This window comes from Dermacentor variabilis, chromosome 9 (genome assembly GCF_050947875.1).
Source record: "Dermacentor variabilis isolate Ectoservices chromosome 9, ASM5094787v1, whole genome shotgun sequence".
Lineage (NCBI taxonomy): Eukaryota > Metazoa > Arthropoda > Arachnida > Ixodida > Ixodidae > Dermacentor > Dermacentor variabilis.
In genome coordinates, this window is record NC_134576.1 from 11,792,413 (window position 1) to 11,798,827 (window position 6,415).

At 45.9% G+C, this 6,415-nt stretch overlaps 1 non-coding gene across 1 annotated transcript; it reads right to left on the reverse strand.

Moving 5' to 3' along the window:
* Positions 1-1,484: 1,484 nt before the first annotated feature.
* On the reverse strand, positions 1,485-1,557 carry TRNAP-CGG (transfer RNA proline (anticodon CGG)). Its single transcript has one exon. It is a non-coding gene; the product is annotated as a tRNA-Pro (tRNA).
* Positions 1,558-6,415: the final 4,858 nt, after the last annotated feature.

Consider the following 6,415-nt stretch of genomic DNA (forward strand, 5'->3'; position numbering starts at 1 on the left):
TAAAGTTGTTGCTAATTTCTTGGCAGCCTAGCAAAGCACTCCTTCTATATTGAAAACTCGCTCACCCAATAAATGGTCACGCCCATGAAGCTACGGTGAGACCTGGACCAGATGACAGGAGTGGTTGCTACGTAGTTCTGCACTGAAAGCTGCGCGCGAACGTCACAAATCATCTTTGCCCAGTCCTCAACAATTCGGCATAACTTTCGGCGAGACATCACAGTGTGCTCTGGGCGTAAACCTGAAAATGTCAGCAATTCAATACGCAATTCGGGAGCTGTCCAGCATAAATTATATAATGTACAATGCAGGCGCAGCGCACCTGTGACAAGGGCAACGAGGCCCTGCTCTTCGGCCGTAGACAATGGCCCGTTTATGATGAACTCGACAGTCACGTCCTCGACACTGGCATCACTTACCACGGCGAGCCGCAGTCTCGTTTGGCATGTTTTATCAAAATCGGCACATCATTTTGGTGGAAATTTCTTTGAGCTATTTTTGTACACCTCGAATCGTTCGGTCTTGTTTGGATGCACGTGCTGAAAGAACGTATGTGGAGGATAGCGTCTATAACTTCAGGAGCGGTGTAAAATACGCGGCCGCACTAGCTACCATTTATGCTTTCACACGTATGTCCACAGAAGGAATGAGAGAAGAATAAACGTTAAAAATGCATATATAAACGCGTTTTACTGTGCACATTGCTAGGTATAGGAAACAAGCCAATTTTACTCAATCATTTGCCCTCAATCGCTGCGATGTCTGCGGATGCAGGAACACGGGCCACTTGTTGTGCCAATGTCCATAATTTGAAGTACACAGACAATATATGCCCAACGCATTCAGGAGACTAGATGATGGCCCTCTGAGTGAACAATTATTGCTAGAACACCGTTCCCACCGATCATCGGCTTTAAAGGCAGTGAATGCTTTCTTTTGGTTTCTGAGAACGTTTGGTTTGTGCGAGCGCCTTTGAAGCTGTTATACTGCCCGTACACGTCTCTATGCCCTCTCTCTCCCCTTTCTTTCTCTTCCCCTAGCGTAGGGTAGCCAACCAGACTCTTGACTAATTAACATCACTGCCTCCCATATATCCCTCTCTCTCTTACTAAGTAACCTATTCGCCATAATTTTGTTCAAGTAAGGCATAAGAAAGGCAAGAATGGTAGGCGTAACGTTAAGAGACGGGAAGATAGCGGCGTGGATCAGAAAGCAAACGGGCATAGCCGATATTTTAATCGACATAAAGAGATAGAAATGGAGCTGCTCAGGTCATGTAATTTGTTGGTTCCGTTAGGGTTACAGAATGTGTGCCAAGGGAAGGGAAAAGCAGTCGAGGACGGCAGAAGACTAGGTGTAAGTGATATCATAAGAAGCCAACAAACACTGACACCATGGACAACATAGGGGAAATTACTTGTGCTTAATAAATGAAATAAAGAAACGATAAATTATTGCAAATTAAAGTGGATGAATAAACAACTTGCCGCAGGCGGGAACTGAACCCACAATCTTCGCATTCCGCGTGCGATGCTCTCCCAATTGAGCTACCGTGGCGCCGTTTCCCAATCCACTTTATTGGATATTTACGTGTCCTAGTAGAACCCTGGGAGTGTTAGCCAACGCCACCACTAACAGACTGACTGAACGGAACCCACAACCTTCGCATTTCGCGTGGGTTTATTGACCAGTTGCCTTCACCCAAAAAGATCCCGTGCACGTGACGACTGCGGCAAAAAGGACGTTCCACGTCCGCCGCCAAGGTCAGGTGTTAGTGTGCAGGGCGTTTGAGGTAGCTTGATCCACAGACTTATCTACTGGGTGGACAATGGGGCGCCCAACTGGTAGTTGAGTGAAGGGGGCACTTACCCCCTCTCAGAGGTGATGGAGGGGCAGTCAGGTAAATAGACCCATAGGTGTACCTACCTGGTGGTCAAGGGGCACTTGCACCCCTGCCCACTCGGGAGATGCATCTATGGTTCAAGTAACGTATATATCTGTATATATCTAGTGGTGCTTAATGATCAGTAAAACAATATATATTTGCAAAACACTCAGAGGTATACATGTTTGTGTGTTTTTTTCACATGTATTTCGAAACTCAATATTGCTCAATAAGTCTCAATATTACTCAGTATTATTCAACAAGTCAACGTTCAGTCAATGACTTTATTGTTGTAAGCTACTCAACAACCTTATTGTTGAGTTATTACTGCATGCTTTCTATAACTGTTGCGGCATTGTTGAAAAAATATTGAGTCAGCAAGTCATCAACAATGGGCCAACAAAATTTCAATAGTCATTTTTAAAAGAGTTGGAAACCATGTGACGCGTTTGTACGAACGTTGGCTGCTAGCAGGCTCTTACTTTCGCTTAAAAAACGTGGCCTAGTCACCACCTTCGTGCTTTTATAAATTAAAGATCTGCCACTTTTTAGTCATGAGCACAGTAACCTTATATATTGTTTTTTGCTTTGCTACAACCCTCGGAATTATGGTTCGTTAACGAAGATAGGACGTGTTACACAAATTGCGCGTACTTTACAGAACTTGTTGTCCCTGTCATGCCGGTTTATGAGTGAACAGGCCAAGGCCAGTTTTCGTATACCCCGCTCGTTCACTTGTGCTTTCCGTTGGAACCTTCGTATTTACCCAGATTCTGAAACTAGTCTCTCTAAGGAATAGATTGAACGTTATCAGCCGCCATACCTGAGAACGTGCGGGGCACTGGTATCGCTGGAACGAACCTGGTAGCAGCTTCATTCGAATCGCAGGCCCAGACTTCAGTTGGCACAGGATGGAAAAATATTCGCTGCACTTTCATTCTGCATACACTCTAAACAGCCCCACGTGTTCAGAGTGAATCTAGAATTCTTTACAACAGTGTTTCTTAGTAAATCGGTAGCTTTGCAACATCATACAACGTCTGTTGTATGACCCCGTAACAATATTGATGTAACAGACACCGAAAGATGCTAAAATCGCATGCTTTGGATTTTCGAACGGGTCCGTGCTCAAAGAACAGCCCCCCTCTCGAGGAATGAAAATACATATTTTGGTTCTATCATAACGAGTCAACAAACAAAGACACCAAGGGCAACATAGGTGAGATTACTTGTCCTAATAATTGAAATAAACAAATGATAAATTAATGGCAATGAAAGTGGATCAAAAAACAAGTTACCGCAGGTGGAGAACGATCCCACGTCTTCGCATTACGCGCGCGATGCCCTAACCGATTGAGCTACCGCGGCGCCGCTTTCCCATCTGCATTCTTGGGTATTTATATTTTAATAATGCGTAATGCGAAGACGTGGGACAGTTCCCCACCTGCGGCAAATTGTTTTTCATCCACTTTCATTGCCTTTAATTTGTCATTTCTTAATTTGAGTTATCAAGTTCAAGTGATTTCCCTTATGTTGTCGTTGTTTGTTGGCTGCTTATGATATGACTAATAAAAATCGGGTCCCTCGATTAACCCCCTTCTCCTCGTTCATACTGAGTTCTAGGCACTTGAGCCTGTAGGAAAGCGCTTAATGTAAACCCAAAATGAAAGGATATCTTATTTGCTAGCCACTGTATTAGACTATTTCATAGAATTCTTACGTGCATGCATTCCAGCTGCAAAAGTGGCGAAGACGTCAAGGGGCGTTCACATGCAGAATACGCGAAGCTGCTGAAATGCGAAGCAGAATTGCTCGAAATTCGAACTTCTCCCGTTAAAGGTCGCACCCAAGCGTCGTGTATTGTCGTACATAGGCGAGCTCACTTTTCCACGAGAAAGTATGAACCGAGGAAAAAAAGCAAAGAAACGCGATCGGAGGGCGTGCGCTTAGTCGGTGCGCAGAGGAGAGTTCACCGCAATCTGTCGCCACCTCGCGCCTGAGAATCGGCGCGGCTGCTGCCTTGGCGCTGCGCTGCTGCAGCGAAAGAGGCCGCGTGCGGCGCAAGAAGGCTTCGCGAGCGGGGCTACATCTTCGCCGGCTGTCGGCCTCCTCCTCTCCTTGCAGCATTTGTGCATGGGAGGCGAGGATGAAAGAGCATCATTTTTAAACGACTCCCGCGCCACGAAAAGAGAACAGAGGGCTGCTGGGGATCAAGTCCCTCCTGGAAATGCTCTATTGATTTCGGCGCTGCCTTTTGTTCTTGCTTTGCGCGCATCCTCGGGGACCACGAACATCGGCGGACCTCCCTCGGCCGCCGCCATCCGAATCTATAGAGGAGTGATTTTCGAGCAAGACAAATTGCCCAGATTTGGTTGCTGTCTGACTTCTCGGCAAGCCCGCTCCCGCGGCGAGAGACCGTCGAGCCACCACATATGGAGATGTATGTCGGCGCCCAGCAACGCCCCGGCAAATGCGTGCAGCGACACGAAGCCGGCGGCAAACAGCGCTTCATTCTGTGTCCCTCACTTGGTCGCTGCGGGGCATGCATGCGCCACAGAAAGGCGCGCGATGTTGCCCCGCTGACGCATGCGGTGCATGCTTCGTGGCTGCTGCCTTGCGCAAACGTGCCCAGATGGTGAGCCCTCGCACATGAGCGCGGCTGAACGGCGCAAGGGTGCCGACAACCCGCGTGATATGGTTTGCCCGCGATACCAGTATACGACAAAACTCAAAAGCAACCTCAGCTCTAGCTGGGCACCCGAATTACCCACTCTTCTATGCTAACGACGTGACTGACAACAATTCCGAAGGGAATAGTCCTTACGCAGCGCTTCTCAGGGCGCGGTTACTTAGCTTTAAGGAATTTCTGTAGGACGGTGACGAGTGAGTTCCAGTCCGCAGCCGAATGAGCGTTGCTTCGTGGTGGCGCATGCAATGGTTCTTACCTCGCCAGCTTACGCGTATACTATATTTAGATAAAGCTCAATTGTTAGTCCCGCATTCGTCCTTTGTACTTTTTATATATAGAGTACTGTCCTTCTTGCTGGTCTTTGCGCAAGTTCATCATATTCAAAGTACCTTGCTGGTGAAGCAGCGCACAAACAGGGACACAGTGGAGACAAGCAGGAATAGACGACACTCGCTGCACTCGCAACTATTTTATTTCAGAACACATACTTCAAGTTTATATACCTGCGCACCCTCAGGCGTCAACGCAAATCATGGCAAGATTAGAGGCTTTTTTATATATATATATATCGTTTGCCCGCTCATACTCGGGCGTCAAAGGCGTTGCACTTATCTATCATGGTGTGCAATCCTATCGTAATTTGTTGCAACCCTAACAACCATTTTTATTACACATATTCTTTTCTCTTCTTTTTAGTGTACTTCCAAAAACGCATATTCATTCCCATATTAAGGGGCACTGCTCACAACATGGGTGCTGGCCGCGTTACAATGATGCCACAGTTTTATCCCACCATAAGGATCAACTAACCAGGGAAATAATCGAAGCCTTTCATATTCACAAGAGGGGAGAGGGTTGTATCAGGCAGCCATCTGTCCATCTAAGCCATGGTGAGGTTGCGTTTTTGGAAGTACACTAAAAAGAAGAGAAAAGAAAATGTGTAATAAAAATGGTTGTTAGGGTTGCAACAAATTACGATAGGATTGCACACCATGATAGATAAGTGCAATGCCTTTGACGCCCGAGTATGAGCGGGCAAACGATATATATATATATATATATATATATAAAAGCCTCTAATCTTGCCATGATTTGCGTTGACGCCTGAGGGTGCGCAGGTATATAAACTTGAAGTATGTGTTCTGAAATAAAATAGTTGCGAGTGCAGCGAGTGTCGTCTATTCCTGCTTGTCTCCACTGTGTCCGTGTTTGTGCGCTGCTTCACCAGCAAGGTACTATGATCACTCACCAACTAGCCCAACTTTCCACGTTACTGAACATCATATTCAAATTTGCTCAGAATTCAGCCAAGTCCAATGAGTTCGGAGGTATTGTTACTTGCATCTTGAGTTTCGTCTTTTATCGGGTGATACCGAAGAGATTGCAACTAACTAACTTCTGTGCAGGGCGCTAACTAGCCACTGAACAACCCAAGGGCCACAAGAGATGCTATAGGGGTGCCCCTAGGATCAACTTCGGCCATCTGTTGTTCTTTCACACACAAAACTATGGAATCGAGCATTGCGTTCCTATCCGCATCCACCAGGCAGGGCTGGGGACATATATATATATATATATATATATATATATATATACACAAAGCAGTGCAAGTGCATGTATCCTGGGCAATCACGCCACCTATATAGTTTCTGTAACGAATTGACTACCACAAATATTTTTTCTGTCGTCAGAAACGAAAATTTCTATTACTCCAATCACTTCAAACGGGATACAATTTGGTTATTTATTTCGTTTTAATGTGTTAAATTATTTGCGAAGAAGTAATGGTTTAGCAGCACACCTGGGCTCTCACCAGCTGGAGCAAATGCTGTGTGAATGTA